The sequence below is a fragment of the Heterodontus francisci genome, chromosome 4, assembly GCF_036365525.1.
Source record: "Heterodontus francisci isolate sHetFra1 chromosome 4, sHetFra1.hap1, whole genome shotgun sequence".
Classification (NCBI taxonomy): Eukaryota; Metazoa; Chordata; class Chondrichthyes; order Heterodontiformes; family Heterodontidae; genus Heterodontus; species Heterodontus francisci.
This window is the reverse complement of record NC_090374.1, coordinates 116,542,032-116,561,696: the sequence shown is the minus strand read 5'-3', so window position 1 is coordinate 116,561,696 and position 19,665 is coordinate 116,542,032. Positions and strand designations below refer to the sequence as shown.

The 19,665-nt window shown below is 43.0% G+C and overlaps 1 protein-coding gene across 2 annotated transcripts in view; it reads left to right on the top strand.

Annotated features, from left to right (window-relative positions):
- Window positions 1-19,665, top strand: part of LOC137369202 (uncharacterized) — a 267,684-nt gene that overhangs the window by 167,575 nt on the left and 80,444 nt on the right. The window lies entirely within an intron of this gene.

Below are 19,665 nucleotides of genomic sequence, written 5' to 3'. Positions count from 1 at the left end.
GATACAATCTGGCATCCGTGTCAATGCATGCACATTACATTTTTATCGAGCGCACTAAATTATGAGTGTTTGAGTCTGTTGGAAGTCCTGAAAATGTTTATGTTCCAAGCAGTGTTAGATCTGTTACCTCTTTTATCTCCACATTATACTAAGGGCTCCATTGTGAAGGAGGCATATTAAACTGTACTACTTCACTTGTGTTAGTGGAGTTACACTGTCCATAATAGTAATCTATTGGTTTCCTAAACTCCAAACCCTATTGCCTATGCACAATTCATGGCAGCATGTAAGCTGTATATAGAATTGTGGAAGAAAGGATGTGCTTCTCATTACTTCTGGCAACACACACATTCTAACTACTTATTGGCATGACTCTACTTGTGCCGGTTAGTAGTTGATGCCGTTTCAATATTCTGTATGAGGATTATTGAGCCTGATTGACGAATAGAAGACAAATTGTCGTTTAGTAATACAGAACTTGAGTATTGCTGAAAATAAAGACATGTTGTTGAAGCTTTTCGTCTTGCACTCATCAGGACAATCCGCAAGAATAACCAGTGTAAGGGAAAACAACAACTTATACTGCATGAGACGGGAGTGCTGATTGGTTGGCAAGTGAACTCTGATTGGTAGAGGTATTGCCATGGAGAATGCACCAGTTTACAGTGACTGACAGTTAACTGCCAAGCTTTGTTTGAAATTTAAACCAGGCAGCTTGACTCTGATTGGTCAAGGCATTGCCCTGAGGAATAAACCAGCGAATGGCTGTCACTTATTTGCTAATCAGGTAATTGACTAAAGTTTTACATGGCAAATGGAATTTTGTAGGGGCACCCCGGGCTCAAAAGGGTTCAGGACTGGCTGCCATCAGTAGTGAGAGCCTTGTACCGAGAGGACAGAGCCAGCTCTGTCATTGACCCCTGGGAGCAGCTCAGAAATAAGTTTGTGTGTCAGGGGGTTGGCAAGCACAGTGCCAACCTTCCAGTTGCACACCAGGGACTGTAAGAAGGCTGGGAGAGCATGGAGGGTCTGTGGGAAGGAGGCTCTGGAAATTCTGTGCAGAGACCTGCCATTTGTCTAATTCAGTCAGACTTTGGAACCTCCAATGAGGAGGAGCATCAGAGTGGGAGGCAACAGCACTGCCCAGAGAGCAAGGCTGCAGCAACCTTGGGCCACCAAGACCCTCACCATTAGGAGGGGACTGCTGAAGGAGGGAACAGAGGGGCACGCCAATGCAATGAAAAGCTTTTATTATGTTGTCTGATGCAACGTAAATTAGATGTGTTTGTAGTGTTTGATTGATCTGGGTTTGATTGTATTAGTCTGTCCACTTATCTTTGTTCACTGTGTTTGATTGCTTAAGCCTATGGGTAGAGCTTAAGATTTAAAACTGAAACTAAAAGATAGAACTGGAATCTTCTACAGAAAACACACTGACTGCTCTGAGAAGACGCAGTACTGAGATCTTGTAAGAACGGATATATTTTAAAATGCTGTAAATAAACCAGTTGGTGATTTAATACAAGTGTGATATTTGCATTGCTTTGAGATAAATCAGATGTACATAATATATCCAGCAACCTAGTGTAAACATAACAAAAATGTGGTGCGCAGATGATTCAACAACATTTTTCTTCCAAAACCAGGAAATCCTCCCTTGTGCTGGCAGTGATAGATTTCCAAAGATACATCTGGTATGCTAGCAGTAGAAACACATGAAATTAGATAACATCAAAATTATTTACACATAGCTAGAAATTATGAAATTTACAAGAATAAAGGATCAAAAGCCCATAGGTCGTCTTGGTGGTTTGACAACTCTTGCTCGGAGACTTTGCATGTCATCTGTTGCTCTTCTTTCTGAAGATTCTCCCTCTTTGCATTCAGTTTCTATTGCTCTGTCTTCAGCCTGCTAACATGCTCTGTTGCTTTTCTCAAGATGACCACTTTTGGGGTCTCATCATTCTTGGAAAGTTCCGGCACCTCATCTCGAAGAGCCAATAGACATTGCTTCAACTCATTCTCTGGTCTCTGGTGCTTTCCTTGCTGCTGTTGCAGTGCTGCTGCGCCTGTATTCTGTTGGCTCACGTCCTACCGTGGCTTCTGGCTGCGTCTTCAGAGCCACAATTCCTGCATAGGCGGGCCCAGTGTCCTTTTATACCGCACCCCTTGCACAGGTCTTGAAATGCAGGACAATTTCACCGTGATTGGGACCAACCACACTAACCACATAGCTTGCTTGCTCTTTTCAACCTGATTATAGTGCCGATACTGTTGGCTGCATCTTGTACTTGCAGGTGCTGTTGTCCAGCTACAATGGCTTTGTATTTTCAGCCATCTTCCAGCAGTGCATCAATGCTGTGACCTTTCTTTTTCCCCAAGAGGCCTTTCTGAAATAGAACCATAGCACCATAGAAGGAGGCCATTCAGCCCATTGTGTCTGCGTCAGCTGAAAAAACTAGCCACCCACTCTAATCCCACCTTCCATAGCCTTGCAGGTTACAGCACTTCAGGTGCATGTCCAGGTACCTTTTAAATGAGTTGAGGGTTTCTGCCTCCATCACTGATCCAGGCAGTGAATTCCAGACTCCCACCACCCTCTAGATTGGGTGAAAAAGTTTTTCCTCATGTACCCTCTAATCCTTCTACCAATCACCTTAAGTCTGTGCCCCCTGGTAACTGACCTCTCCACTGGGGGAAACAGGTCCTTTCTGTCTACTCTATCTGGGACCCTCGTCATTTTATACACCTCAATTAAGTCACCCCTCAGCCTCCTCTGTTCTAAGGAGAACAACCCCAGCCAATCCAGTCTTTCCTCATAGTTGCAACTTTCAAGTCCTGGCAACATTCTTGTAAACCTCCTCTGTACACTCTCCAGAGCAATTATGTCCTTCCTGTAATGTGGTGACCAGAACTGTATGCAATACTCCAGCTGTGGCCGAACCATCGTTTTATACAGTTTCAGCATTACATCCCTGTTTTTGTAGCCAATAAAGGAAAGCAATCCATATGCCTTCTTCACCACTCTATCTACCTGTCCTGCCACCTTCAGGGACCTGTGGACATGCACTCCAAGGTGTCTCACATTTTAAAGGGATAGACAGGGTATATGCAGGTGAGCTGTTTCTTCTGGTTGGGGAGTCTAGAACCAGGGGACACAATTTCAAAATAAAGGGGAAGCCACTTAGGACAGAGATGAGGAGAAATATCTTTACTCAGAGGGTTGTGAATCTTTGGAATGCTCTACCCCAGAGGGCTGTGGCAGCTCAGTTATTGAGTATATTTAAAGTAGAGATTGACAGATTTCTGAATACCAATGCCAAAAAGGGATATGGGGATAGTGTGGGGAAAAGGCATTGAAGTGGATGATCAGCCATGATCCTACTGAATGGCGGAGCAGGCTCAATGGGCTGAATGGCCTACTCCTGTTCCTATGTTCTGATGTTCTTCTACCCCTCTCAATATCCTCCCGTTTATTGTATATTCCCTTGCTTTGTTTGCCTCCCCAAATGCATTACCTCACACTTCTCCGGATTGAATTCCATTTGCCACCTTTCCACCCACTCAACCAAACCATTGACTCTACAGCTATCCTCTTCACTATCAACTACATGGCCAATTTTTGTGTCATCTAAGCCATTGCTGAACCATGCTGGGGCTGGTGTTCTAGCAAGCCGCAGAACTAGAGAAGTAGAGAGGGTTTTAAACTGAATAGTGGGAGCAAGGAATCAAATTTGGGAAGATATGGTCAATCAAGGAGTGGAGACAAGGCAAGAGAGACAGGTATTAATATGGGAGATGAGAAACAGACTGTGACAGGAAGGGACAGAGCATACAAATCTAAGAGTGAATCAACAGATAAGGCTAGAGGTTACAAAAATAATAAAAGGACAACGCTAAAGGCTCTGTACCTGAATGCACGTAGCATTCAAAACAAAACAGATGAACTGAGAGCACAAATAGAAATAGATAAGGGACAAAGCGTACAAATCTAAGAGTGAATCAACAGATAAGGCTAGAGGTTACAAAAATACTAAAAGGCCAGCACTAAAGGCTCTGTATCTGAATGCACGTAAGCATTCAAAACATAACAGATGAACTGAGAGCACAAATAGAAATAAATAAGTACAATGTGATAGCCATTACAGAGACATGGCTGCAGGAGGACATAGATTGGGACCTGAATATTGTAGTGTACATAGCATTTAGGAAGGACAGGAAGCGAGGAAAAGGTGGAGGGGGAGCTCTGTTAATTAATGATGGTATTAGTGCAATAGAGAGGGATGACCTAAGTTCAGGAAGCCAGGATGTAGAAGCAGCTTGGCTAGAAATGAGAAATCGTTAAGGCACGAAGTCACTTGTGGGAGTGGTGTACAGTTCACCTGACATTAACCACGCTGTAGGATGGGGTATAAAGGAAGAAATAATGGCAGCTTGTCAGATAGGTACATCAATAATTATGGGAGATTTTAACCTACATATAGAATGGAAAAATTAGATGCGCAGAGGTAGCCTAGATGAGGAGTACATAGAATGTTTTCGGGATAATTTCTTGGAACAATATGTGCTGGAGCCAACCAGAGACCTGGACCTGGTATTGTGCATCGAGATAGGATTAATTAATGACCTCATAGTTAAGGCGCCTCGAGAAAGCAGCAGTCATAATATGATTGAATTTTACATTTGGTTTGAGGGAGAGAAGAGTGGGTCCAAGACTTGTATTTTAAACTTAAATAAAGGCAATTATGAGGGCATGAAAGCAGAGCTAGCTAAAGTGAGCTGGCAAATCAGGTTAAGGGATAGGTCAATAGAGATACAGTGGCAGACATTTAAAGGGATATTTCAGAATACACAGAATAGATACATTTCAACGAGAAAGAAAAATTCCAAGGGTGGGACCCGCCATCCGTGGTTAACTAAAACAGTTAAAGATAGCATGGAACTTAAAGAAAAAGCCTATAATTGTGCAAAGATGGAAGGCGCGTCAGAAGACTGGACAGAATATAAAAAACAGCAAAGAATGACTAAAAGATTGATAAGGAAGGTAAAATTAAAGTATGAGAGAAAGCTAGCTAGAAATATAAAGACAATCAGTAAGAGTTTCTATAGATATTTAAAAAAGAAGAGTTAATAAAGTTAGCATTGGTTCTATAGAAAGTGAGTCTGGGGAATTAATAATGGATAATAAGGAAATGGCAGATGAATTGAACAGATATTTTGCATTGGTCTTCACTATTGAGGATACAAGTAACATCCCAGTATTAGCTGTAAGTCAGGAAATGGAAGGGAGGGAGGAACTCAAGAAAATTACAATCATCAGGGAAGTGGTACTGAACAAATTGTTGGAGCTCTGGGGCTGACAAGTCCCTGGATCCTGTTGGACTTTATCCTAGGGTGTTAAATGAAGTGGCAGGTGAGATAGTTGATGCGTTAGTTTTAATTTTCCAAAATTCCCTAGATTCGGAGAAGGTTTCATTAGATTGGAAAATAATGAATGTAACTCCTTTATTCAAAAAGGGAGACAGAAAGCAGGAAACTACAGGCCAGTTAGCTTAACATCTGTCTGAGGTAAAATGTTTGAAGCTATTATTAAAGATATTATAGTGGGGCATTTAGAAAAATTCAAGGTAATCAGGCAGAGTCAACATGGTTTTGTGAAAGGGAAATCATGTTTAACCAATTTATTGGAGCTCTTTGAGGGAATTACATGTGCTGTGGATAAAGGGGAACCGGTGGATGTATTGTACTTAGATTTCCAGAAGGCATTTGATATGCCATCAAAGGTCATCGCAGAAAATAAAAGCTCATGGTTTAGGGGGTAACATATTGGCATGGATAGAAGATTGGCTAGCTAACAGGAAACAGAGAGTAGGCATAAATGGGTCATTTTCTGGTTGGCAAGATGTAACGAGTGGTGTGCCACAGAGATCTGTGCTGGGGCCTCAACATTTTACAGTTTATATAAATGACTTAGATGAAGGGATCGAAGGTATGGTTGCTAAATTTGCTGATGACATAAAGATAGGTAGGTAAGTAACTTGTGAAGAGGACATAAGGGGGCTGGAAAGGGATATAGATAGGTTAAGTGAGTGGGTAAAGACCTGGCAAATGGAGTATAATGTGGGAAATTGTGAAATTGTCCTCTTTGGTAGGAAGAATAAAAAAGCATATTATCTAAATGGTGAGAGATTGCAGAGGGATCTGGGTGTGCCCGTGCATGAATTGCAAAAGGTTAGTATGCAGATACAGCACGTAATTAGGAAAGCTAATAGAATGTTATCATTTATCATGAGGGGAATTGAATACAAAAGTAGGGAGGTTATGCTTCAGCTGTACAGGGTATTGGTGAGACCACATCTGGAGTACTGTGTACAGTAGTGGTCTCCTTATTTAAGGAAGGATGTAAATGCGTTGGAGTCAGTACAGAGAAGGTTTGCTAGACTAATACCTGGAATAGGCTAGCTATCTTACAAGAAAAGATTGGACAGGCTAGGCTTGTATCCACTGGAACTTAGAAGAGTAACAGGCAACTTGATCGAAACATATAAGATCCTGAGGAGTCTTCAGTGGGTGGATGTGGAAAGGATGTTTCCCCTTGTGGGGGAATCTAGAACTAGGGGTCACTGTTTAAAAATAAGGGGTCGCCCATTTAAAATAGAGATGAGGAGAAATTTTTTCTCTGAGGGTCGTGAGTCTTTGGAATTCCCTTCCTCAAAAGGCGGTGGAAGCAGAGTCTTTGAATATTTTTAAGGCAGAGGTAGATAGATTCTTGATAAGCAAGGGGTGGAATGTTATCAGGGGTAGGTGGAAATGTGGAGTAATCAGTTCAGCCATTGAATGGCGGAGCAGGCTTGAAGGGCCGAGTGGCCTACTCCTGCTCCTAATTCGTATGTTCATATGTTCATTAATATAGATTGTAAATAGCTGAGGTCCCAGCACTGATTCTTGTGGCACCATATTATTTACAGCCTGACAACATCAAAATGCCCCATTTATCCCTGCTGTCTGCGTTTTGTCCATTAACCATACTGAACTGAGCTATTATATTACCTCCAACCCCATGAGCTCTTATCTAATCATAATAACCTTTTATGTGGCACCTTATCAAATGCCTTTTAGAAATCCAAATCTACTACATCCACTGATTCCCCTTTATCTACCCTGCTACTTTTTTTTATTCTTCCATGGGACGTGGGCGTCGCTGGCTTGGCCAGCATTTATTGCCCATCCCTAATTGCCCTTGAGGAGGTGGTAGTGAGCCACCTTGTTGCACCACTCAGTCCATGTGGTGTAGGGACACCAACAGTGCTGTTAGGAAGAGAGTTCCAGGACTGGACCCAGCGACAGTGAAGCGACGACGATAAGTTCCAAGTCAGGATGATGTGAGGCCTGGAGGGGAACTTGCAGCTGATGATATTCCTATGCGTCTGCTACTCTTGTCCTTCTAGGTGGAAGAGGTCATGAGTTTAGGAAGGTGCTGTTTAAGCTGCCTTGGTGTGTTGCTGCAGTGCATCTTGTAGATGGTACACACTGCTACCACTGTGCACGGTGGTGGAGGGAGTGAATGTTGCAGGTGGTGGATGGGGTGCCAATCAAGTGGGCTGCTTTGTCTTGGATGGTGTCGAGCTACTTTGAGTGTAGTTGGAGCTGCACTCATCCAGGCAAGTGGAGAGTATTCCATCACACAGCTGACTTGTGCTTTATAGATGGTGGACAGGCTTTGGGGAGTCAGGAGGTGAGTTACTCGCTGCAGAATTCCCAGCTTCTGAGCTGCTTTTGTAGCCACAGTACTTATCTGGCTGGTCCAATTCAGTTTCTGGTCAATGGTAACCCCCAGGATGTTGATAGTGGAGGATTCAGTGATGATAATGCCATTGAATGTCAAGGGGAGATGTTTGGATTCTCTCTTGCTGGAGATGGTCATTGCCTCGCACTTGTGTGGAGTGAATGTAACTTGCTATTTATCAGCCTAAGCCTGAGTGTTGTCCAGATCTTCCTGCATGTGGACACAGACTGCCTCAGTATCTGAGGAGTCGCAAATGGTACTGAACATTGTGCAATCACCAGCGAACATCCCCACCTCTGACCTTATGATGGAGGGAAGGTCATTGATGAAGCAGCTAAAGATGGTTGGGCCTAGGACACTATGCTGAGGAACTCCTGCAGTGATGTCCTGGGACTAAGATGATTGACCTCCAAAAACTACAATCTTTGTGCAAGGTATGACTCCAACCAGTGGAGAGTTATCCCCCTGATTCCCATTGACACCAGTTTTTCTAGGGCTCCTTGATGCCACACTCGGTCAAATGCTGCCTTGATGTCAAGGGCAGTCACTCTCACCTCACCTTTTGAGTTCACCTCTTTTGTCCATTTTTGGACCAAGACTGTAATGAGGTTAGGAACTGAGTGGCCCTGGCGGAACCCAAACTGAGCATCAGTGAGCAGGTTATTGCTGAGTAAGAGCTGCTTGATAGCACTGTCGATGATACCTTCCATCACTTTGCTGATGATCGAGAGTAGACTGATGGGGCGGTAATTGACTGGGTTGGACTTGTTCTACGTTTTGTGTACAGGACGTACCTGGGCAATTTTCCACATTGTTGGGTAGATGCCAGTGTTGTAGCTGTACTAGAACAGCTTGGCTAGTTACATCCTCAAAAACCTCTGAAAGATTTGTCAAACAAAATTTCCTTTTCATAAAACAATGTTGACTCTGCCTAAACATATTATGATTTTCAAAGTGCCCTGTTAACACATCCTTACTAATGGATTGCAGCATTTTGCTGATGAATGATGTCAGGCTAACTGAGCCATAGTTCCCTTTTTTCTCTCTCCTTCCTTTCTTGAATTGCGGTGTTACTTTTGTTACCTTCTAATCCACTGGGACCATTCTAGAATCTTGAGAATTTTGGATGATCACAACCAATGCATCCACTGTCACTGCAGCCACCTCTTTTAGAACCCAAGGATGTAGACCATCAGATCCAGGGTATTTGTTGGCTTTTAGTCTCATTGGTTTGCCTAGTACCTTTTTTCTATAGAGATTATTCACTTTAAGTTGCTGACTCTCATTAGACCCTTTGTTCCCCACTATTTCTGGCAGGCTTTTTGTGTTTTCTACTGTGAAGTCAGATACAAAATATTTGTTCAAAGTCTCTGCCATTTCCCTGTTCCCCATTATAGTTTCTCCTCTATGTTTTTATATTTCTTGTTAGTTCACTCCTGTATTCTATTTTTTTCCTTTTTATCAATTTTTGGTCATTTTTTCTGGTTTCTAAAACTCTCCCAGTCCGCAGGTTTACTACTATTCTTTGCAACATTATAAGCTTCTTCTTTTGATCTAATACTATTCTTAACTTCTTTATTAAGCCCCAGGGATCGATCACTTTTCCAGTGGGAGCCCTTGAACTCCAGTCTCACCTCAAATATTGGCCAGAATTCTACGCCACCACAACGAGCGGGATGGTGATGGGGGTGGGGGAGGGGTATGGCGTAAAATAGAGCGGGAGGCTCCAGGAGGCTTTCCTGATCCGCTCCCACCTCCTCCGCCCTTTATGTAGGGTGGGGGGAAAAACGGTCCGCCTGCCCCAGGCCAATCAAGACCCTTAAGTGGCCACTTAACGGCCACTTAAGGGCCTTCACCCACCTCCACGTGGAATTTACGCGTGGCAAGTGGGCATCCTGGAGCCAGGAAAAGCCACCTAGGAAAACCAGGTGGCTGCTGATCGTCCCAGGGGGACGGTGGGGCCTGCTCATCGGGCACAGGCTTGCATCGCTCCTGGTGGCGCTGCTGGGGCTAAGAGCTGCCTACCTGCTGACTGGCCGGCAGCTCAAGGAGGCGGGATTTTTTCCCTCAAGCGGATGGAAGTCCCGTCTCAGAACAATTAAAGCCTGGGGACCTGTAAAATACAGAACGGATCCCCAGGCGAGGCAGAAGCGGGTTCACCACCGACTTTTATGTTGGAGGCTGGCTCCCGTCTGCCCACGATAGAATTCTGGCCATTATCTTGCTTTTTCTTTCAGATGCTGACTTATTTGTTCAACCTCCACCTTTGATGCTCTAGTCCCCAATATAAACATTAATCTCCCTCATCCTGGCCATTCCCCCGTTATGGCCCTCATCTCTCCCTTACGTCCAAGCGATGCAGACTTGAATAGATATGACAGACAACTGGTTTAGCCATTCACCACCAGATCTGGCTGGACTACATAAAACACTACTGGATCCTGCTCACGTCTGCTAAAACTGCTCATATTCTAGGATCATTCCAGAATGCAAAGAAAACTCCTGGCTTTTTTTCTCTACTGCGAACTGTCTTCTTAAACACCTGTCTCCGCCACCTTCACCTCTAATAATAAATGCGAGGGATCATGGACTGCTTTGTCACTAAGATTGAGACTATCTGATCATCTGCCTCTGCCACATCCCTCCTTCCACTAATCCACCTGGCCAAACTTCCTCTAAAGTTTCCCCCCCACCACCCCACCCTAGCCCTGAACTCACATCTTTCTGTAGTTTCGCTCCTATTTCCCCTCATATCCTCTCCGAGTTCATCTTGTCCATGAGACCCACTTCCTGCTCCCTCGACCCTATTCCCATTAAACTGCTGACCACTCAACTTCCCCTCCTTGTCCCCATGTTAACTGTTATTGTCAATGTTTCTCTCTCTTCAGGTGTTGTCCCTCTCTCCTTTAAATCTGCTGTCATTACCCCTCTCCTCAAAACAAAACTCTTGGCCCCACAATCCTTGCAAACTAACTGCCCCATCTCCAACTGCACTTTCTTCTCAAAAACCCTTGAATGTGTTGTCATCTCTCAAATCCTTGCCCATCTTTCCCAGAACTCCATGTTTGAATCCATTCAATCAGGTTTCTGGCTCTGCCACAGTACCGAAACAGCTTCTATCAAAGTCACGTTACACTTGCTTCTCCCTGGGGTGAAGACTTGAAATGATGCCGGCCTGTATTCCTTTTTTGTCCACTGAAGAAAAGCTCTGGAGCTGTAAGAGGATGGATTCGCTGTTGTTTTATGTTCTCAGTGGCAGATTTCTCTCGTTATTCTCTAGTTAAGATTCAATGGCGAAGCCCTGGTACGGTTCCTTAGGTGGATGAGTTCAGAGCTAACTCCAGTCTCTGCCTACATGTGGTTTAGAGCTGGTGGTTTCTTAGGCAATGTCTTTTCTCTTTGTTGGCATAGATGTTTCTGGCTCTGTCTGCCCAGAATATGCCTTGTTAAAACCCCTTATCAGAAACCTAGTTCAGAGTACCTGTTTCCATTGTCCTCATAAATAGCTTCTGATGGTTAGGCCATTTTCAGACAATGGAGTCCAGGCGTCACTCATACACATCCGATCTTGATAAAATCGTGCTTTTCACACCCATTCTCTGGATTTCAAGTTTGGAGTCCTTGAGTCAGCAGCAGTATTGTGAGCCCAGTTTTTTTAATTAGTTGGAGAAGTGCAGCCATGACTACAGGAAGGGTCATTTGCATTTTAATGACTTCGCCAAACCTTGTCCAGACATGAAAATTAGCTTGGGGTTCTTGCAGTTCCACGTGCATTGGCAGGAAAGAAAAGGTCACCTGATCTCTCAACTCTATTTTGTTTTACAGGAACCCATTTCAGGTTTATACTTTGTCAGCCCATACGTCTAGTTCATAAGTTTGTATTGCGAGAGCGTGATAACATATTCGCACCATCATTAAGCTCGCCTTTTTACACCTCCGTAACATCTTCCCTGTCTCAGCTCATGTGCTGCTGAAACCGTCATTCATGCCTGTGTTACCTCTTGGCTTGCTTATTGCAATGCAATCCTGGCTGGCTTCCCACATTAAACTTGAGGTCATCCAAAACTCTGCTGCCCGTGTCTTAACTCATGCCAAGATCCATTCACCTATCACCACTACGTTCACTGACGTACATTGGTTCCCAGTCAAGCAACGTCTTGACTTTAAAGTTCTCATCCTTGTTTTCAAATCCCTTCATGGCCTCTCCCCTCCCTATCTCTGTAATCTCCTCCAGCCCCACAACCCTCTGAGATATCTGCACTCAACTTTAGCTTCTCCTTAGCATCCCCGATTTTAATCGCCCCACCATTGGTGGCCGCGCCTTCAGTTGCCCAGATCCTAAGATCTAGAATTCCCACCCTACATCTCTCTGCGTTTCTACCATGCTTTCCTCGTTTAGGATACTCCTCAAAACCTACCTTTTTGACCAAGCTTTAGGTCATCTGACCTAGTATTTCTTATGTGGCTCAGTCTCAAATTTTGTTTTATAACACTCCTGTGAAGCACCGTGGGACGTTTTATTACATTAAAGGTGCTGTATAGGTTATTGTTGTTGCATTTTCTGTGTTTTTTTAATTTCAGATTTCCAGGCATTTAAAAAAAATTATTAATAACATTCGGGGATAGTTTTCATCCCAGAGACAGAAATCTTTGGTACAGAGATCCAGCGACATGGATGATTGTTGTTGCTCCTATACTCTCCACTGCTCCGTGCTAAGAAGTAGGCTTATTCCTGCAGTTCCCCACACAGCACAGTCAAAGTTAGGAACTCATTATCAGCAGCCCAGCAAATTCTCCTGCTTTGGATGGGAAACTCACCTGAGACAATGCAGTCTCTTTCCTGGCCATAGCAATCTCTCACTGGTTTTGATAATGCTGGTAAATTCTAACATTTCTGTTGCCTCAGACGGCAAGAAGACAATAACGTACTTTGGACTGAAGCTATCCCGTGGTCAGCAATGGCCCACACTGAAATTATAGACAGTATAGGAAAGCATTCATAAAACCCAGAGGCAAGGGACCATAAAGAAAGAAAAAGGAAAAGAATGACAGAAGCAGAATGTATTAATGCCATTTGCACATAGCCTGTAGCCTACATGACAAGTGCTGCTTTTTGCTTTTAATCATATGTATTCTTTCATTCTGAGTTAACACTTAAGAACTAATTTTATGAAATCACACCCCTGGCAGAAAGCCTTGTCTGTGAGGAATGTGTTTCAGGAAATCATGCATATGCACCCCATGATTTTCCATCATTAATATGAACAACAACAACAATTTGTATTTATATAGTGCCTTTAACATAATAAAACTTCCCAAGGTGCTTAGAACCATAGAACCATAAAAAATTTACGGCACAGAAGGAGGCCATTCAGCCCATCATGTCTGCGCCGGCTGAAAAAAACTAGCTGCTCAATCAAATCCCACCTTCCAGCACCTGGTCCGTAGCCTTGCAGTTTGCAGCACTCAGGTGCATGTCCAGGTACCTTTTAAATGAGTTGAGGGTTTCTGCTTCCCCCATCGATCCTGGCAGTGAATTCCCGACACCCACTACCCTCTGGGTGAAAAAGATTTTCCTCCTGTCCCCTCTAATCCCTCTACCAATCATCTAAATTTGTGTCACCTGGTAATTGACCTCTCCGCTAGGGAAAACAGAATCCTTCCTGTACTCTATCTGGGCCCCTCATAATTTTGTACACTCTCAGCCTCCTCTGTTCTAAGGAAAACAACCCTAGTCGATCCAATCTTTCCTCATAGCTGCAACTTTCAAGCCCTGGCAACATTCTCGTAAACCTTTTCTGTACACTCTCCAGAGCAATTGTGACCTTCCTATAATGTGGTGACCAGAACTCTATGCAATACTCCAGCTGTGGCCTAACCAGCATTTTATACAGTTTCAGCATTACATCCCTGCTTTTGTAGCCAATAAAGGAAAGCATTCCATATGTCTTCTTCACCACTTTATCAACCTGTCCTGCCACCTTCAGGGACCTGTGGACATGCACTCCAAGGTCTATCACTTCTTCTGCCCCTCTCAATATCATCCGTTTATTGTGTATTCCCTCGCTTTGTTTGCCCTCCCCAAATGTATTATCTCATACTTCTCCAGAGTGAATTCCATTTGCCACTTTTCTGCCCACTCAACCAAACCATTGATATAATTTCTGGAGTCTACAGCCATCCTCTTCACTATCAATTACACGGCCAATTTTTGTATCATCTGCAAATTTCTCAATCATGCCTCCCACATTTAAGTCCAAATGTGCTTAGTTAATGGATGGGAAATTGTAGGAATCATACCTGTGATTTCCTGATATACATTCCTGGTAGGCAAGGTTCCCTGCCAGGTTTGCCATTTCGTAAGTTCTCCCTTTAAGGTATCTGGCTCAAGACTGAAAATTTCACACCTAGGATTTGTGTAGTGTTGACAACTTTGTTTGTCGTACAGGCACAAAGTGTGAAGGGTAATTGCCTCTCTGCAGGGATAAAGGACACATTTAGAGTGTAGGTCTACTCTTGTGCACAGCCACAGATGGCTGTTGTGAGCACCATTTGCAAAGTCCTGCAGTTTGATGATCTTACAGCAAAGATTTTTTTTTAAAAAGGGTACAGAACAAGATAAACAACAAGGTAAACTTCGAAATAGGGAAAGTAAAAAAAAGCCTACTTCAGCTGTGATGGATCAGATAAAATGAGTCACATCAAAGTAATGTTTTCTCTGTTGTAAATTGAATGAAAACATTTATTTCCTAAGAACTTGAAGCATGCAAAACAGCCGTCATGCTGATTGAACATAAACAATGAACCATAGCTGTACTGCTTGTACAGTACTTTTTGTAAAGTGTCTCAGTTCAAAACTCTGCTGTTGGCGAATTTAAATTGAACACAGGAAGTGCAGCGCACTAATCTCTTTACAGAATCTTCCTTATGTAGATTTTATAAATTGGCACTTTTAGCACAGAGGTTTGAGCAAGGGGAGTTTATGTTTGTGTCCTGTTATAAATAGAATGTTTAGGACTGAATTGTGATGATGAAAAGAGCCTTGCAAATTGTTTTGATTGCATATGGTGCTACAAGAGTTTTAAATATAAACTTCTAATCTCATGTAAGTTAGTATAAAAATATATTTTAAAAATGAAGTTGTGTACTGTATAGTACTGTCTTGTAATATTTTCACTGTTTATATAGCTGCCTACTGCAGTTTATACTTACTTTAGCTGCCAACAGATGTGGTTTAAATGTTCAATTCTTAACTTTTCTGTATGTCACCCCATTAAAGTCCTCACCTGAGTCCTCCGGCGGGCTGGCACATTCAGGACCCTATCACCTGCCCTGGTTGCAGGTCACTCATGTTCCTTTCTAAGCGCTTGTCTCCACCTCCTGCACCAGGGCTTTGAGTGCTACATCAGAAAATCTGGGAGCCTGCTCTCTGCCATGTTGTGTCATCTTCATTCTTCCTGTAGGTCAGGCACTCTTCTACAACAACCTCCAGTATCTGCTGCAGCAAGAATGCACCTCTCCTTTAAGAAGTGCAGTCTGGTTCTAAGTGGTGCAGGCTAGTTAGCCTCACGTGGTCTTGGGCCCCTAGCTAAGGCATGCAGCCACTCAACAGCACATTTGGCATTGGCAGCATGCCACTATTATTCAAAATATCAGGCAGCATGGTTTACCTTTCAGCCCCAAGAATGTTTGTATGTAAGCCATTAATTCAAGCATGTAAACAATATTTTTTAAAACCGTTTATGTAACCAATTTACAATAACCAATTTTTAATAACTAATAAAGGAAATTAAACATATAAGTTACTGAAGGAAACTTGAAAAGCTAAATCATATGTTATTGCCTGTGTAGACGCCAGTCTCTGCAGTGCCCAAAAATACACACATACAAACATACGAATTAGGAGAAGAAGAAGGCCATTCAGCCCCTCTAGCCTGCTCCGACATTCAATAAGATCATGGCTGATCTGTTTCTGTCTCGAATTCCACACTCCCATCTACCCCTGATATCCTTTGATTCCCTTGCCTAAAAAGAATCTATCTACCTCCGCCTTAAAAATATTCAATGACCCTGCCTCCGCTACTTTCTGAGGCAGAGAGTTCCAAAATCGCACAACCCTCAGAGAGAAAAAATTGCTCCTCATCTCTACCCTAAAAGTACAACCCCTAATTTTATAACAGTGCCCCCTAGTTCTGGACTCACCCACAAGATGAAACATCCTTTCCACATCCACCTTGCCAAGACATATGAATATACGAATTAGGAGCGGAGTAGGCCACTCAGCCCTTTGAGCCTGCTCCACCATTCAATAAGCTCATGGTTGAACTGATTAGCCCCACATTTCCACCTATCCCCGATAACCTTCCACCCCTTTGCTAATCAAGAATCTGTCTACCGCTGCCTTAAAAATATTCAAAGACTCTGCTTCCACTGCCTTTTGAGGAAGAGAATTCCAAAGACTCACAATCCTTTGAGAGAAAAAATTTCTCCTCATCTCTGTCTGAAATGGGCGACCCCTTATTTTTAAACAGTGACCCCTAGTACTAGATTCTTCCACATCCACCCTCTCAAGACCCCTCAGGATCTTATATGTTTCAATCAAGTTGCCTCTTACTCTTATAAATTTCAGTGGATACAGGCCTAGCATGTCCAATCTTTCCTCATAAGACAGCCTGCCCATTCCAGGTATTAGTCTGGTAAATCTTCTCTGTACTGCCTCCAATGCATCTACATCCTTCCTTAAATAAGGAGACCAGTACTGTACACAGTACTCCAGATGTGGTCTCACCAATGCCCTGTATAGCTGAAGCATAACCTCCCTACCTTTGTATTTAATTCCCCTCGCGATAAACGATAACATTCTATTAGATTTCCTAATAACGTGCTGTACCTGCATACAAACCTTTTGCAATTCATGCATTAGGACACCCAGATCCCTCTGCATCTCAGAGCACTGTAATCTCTCACCATTTGATAATAGAACAAACTTAAAGGCTTTGTATCTGAATGCACGAAGCATTCAGAATAAAATAAATGAGTTAACAGCGCAAATGGAGATGAATGGGTATGATTTAGTGGCGATTACTGAGAGGTGGTTGCAGGGAAACCAGGTTTGGGAATTGAATATCCAAGGGTACTCAGTATTTCGGAAGGATAGGCAGGAAGGAAAAGGAGGAGGTGTAGCTTTGTTAGTAAAGGAAGAGATCAGTGCTATAGTGAGAAACATATAGGCACTGGAGATCAAGACGCAGAATCAGTCTGGGTAGAAATAAGAAATAGCAAGGGAAAGAAGTCCCTGGTTGGAGTAATCTATAGGTCCCCAAACAGTAGTTCCACAGTGGGGCACAGTATAAAGCAGGAAATACGGGGGGGCTTGTAAGAAAGGTACAGCAATAATCACGGGTGATTTTAATATGCATGTAGACTGGATTAATCAAATTGGCAAAGGTAGCCTTGAGGGAAAGTTCATTGAATGTATTAGAGATTGTCTTTTGGAGCAATATGTTGTGGAACCAACCAGGGACCAGGATATTCTAGATTTGGTACTGTGTAATGAGGTGGGATTAATAAATGATCTCATAGTTAAGGTTAGTGGGTGGCACAGTGGCGCAGTGGTTAGCACCGCAGCCTCACAGCTCCAGGGACCCGGGTTCGATTCTGGGTACTGCCTGTGTGGAGTTTGCAAGTTCTCCCTGTGTCTGCGTGGGTTTTCTCCGGGTGCTCTGGTTTCCTCCCACAAGCCAAAAAGACTTGCAGGTTGATAGGTAAATTGGCCATTATAAATTGTCACTAGTATAGGTAGCTGGTAGGGAAATATAGGAACAGATGGGGATGTTTGGTAGGAATATGGGATTAGTGTAGGATTAGTATAAATGGGTGGTTGATGTTCGGCACAGACTCGGAGGGCCGAAGGGCCTGTTTCAGTGCTGTATATCTAATCTAATCTAATCTAATCTGATCCTCCAGGGAAGAGTGATCATAGCATGCTAGAATTTCAAATTCAGTTTGAGGGTGAGAAACTGGAGTCCCAGACTAGCGTTCTGGAGTTAAACAAAGGTAATTACATAGGCATGAGGACAGATTTGGCCCTAATGGACTGGGCAGGAAGACTAAAAGGTAGGACAGTGGCAGATGCATAAGGAGATATTCAATTTCTTCCAACTAAAATAAATACCAGAGAGGAAGAAAGATTCTAAGAGGGGGAAAAACATCCATGGCTAAGCAAGGAAGTTAACGATAACATAAAGACAAAAACTAAGGCATAGCATATTGCAAAAGCCGGTGGCAGGCTGGAAGATTGGGAAACTTTTAAAGATCAACAAAGGGTTACTAAAAAGTAATAAAAAAAGCAAAGGTAAATTATAAAAGAAAAATAGCGCAAAATATAAAAACGGATAGCAAAAGCTTCTATAAGTATATAAAAGGGAAGAGAGTAGCTAAAGTGAATGTTGGTCCCTTGAAGGATGAGACTGGGGAGCTAATACAGAAACACAGAAATGGCGGAGACATTAAATCAGTATTTTGCCTCAGTTTTCACAGTGGAGGACACTAGTACCATCCCAATAGTACCAGGTAATGCAGAGGTTATAGAAAGAGGGGAATTTAGAAAAATCATCATCACTAGGAAAAAAGTACTGAGCAAACTATTGGGATTGAAGGCATACAAGTCCCCAGGGCCTGATGGCCTACATCCTAGGGTCTTAAAGGAAGTGGCAGCGGTGATAGTGGATCCATTGGTTATAATATTCCAAAATTCCCTGTATGCCGGAAAGGTTCCAGTGGATTGGAAAAAAGCTAATATAACGCCCTTATTCAAAAAGGGAGGGAGGCAGAAAGTAGGAAACTATAGACCAGTTAGTTTAACATCTGTCATTGGGAAATTGTTAGAATCTGTTATTAAGGAAGTAATAACAGGACATTTAGAAAGTCAAAACGCAATCCATCAGAGTCAGCATGGTTTTATGAATGGTAAATCGTGTTCGACTAATTTGCTAGAGTTCTTCAAAGCGGTAACAAGCAAAGTGGATAATGGGGATCCTGTAGATGTTGTATATCTGGACTTCCAGAAGGCATTTGATAAGGTGCCGCACAGAAGTTTAATACACAAGGTAAGATCACATGGGGTTAGGGGTAATTTATTAGCTTGGGTAGAGGATTGGCTAACCAACAGAAAACAGAGAATCCGGATAAATGGGTCTTTTTCTAGTGGGCAAGATGTAACTAGTGGGGTGCAACAGGGTTCGGTCCTTGGGCCCCAACTATTTACAATCTATATTACTGGGAGCAGAGAGGAGCTCTTCCAGCGCGCCGGAGTTTTGAAAACAAAACCAATTACGTCAGAGGAGAGCTGCAGGCTGATTGGTTGGTGAGTCACTGCTGTTAGTGCATTTAAATACCTTAAAAAAAGGGAGTTTTTTTGTTGAAAAAAAAACCTCTGGTGATAAGGTGAGTCCTAATAAAGTGTTTTTTTAAAATTCAGTGTAGCTTATTAAGGACTTTAGATTAGATTGGGTAGAACAAGGCCCCTAGTGTAATTAGTATTTTTTAATTAAAGGAGTAACTAATTAATCTAATGGTAAGTCATGACAGGAGAGCTCAGCCCCGTGATATGCTCCTCCTGCGCTATGTGGGATGTCAGGGATGCTTCCAGTGTCCCTGACGACCATGTGTGCAGGAAGTGTATCCATCTGCAGCTACTGGCTACTCGCATTATGGAGCTGGAGCTGCGGGTGGATTCTTTGTGGAACATCCGCGATACTGAGGACGTCGTGGATAGCATGTTTAGTGAGGTGGTCACACCACAGGTAATGGCTGCACAGGCAGAAAAGGGATGGGTGACCACCAGACAGAATAGTAGGCACAGGCAGGTAGTGCAGGAT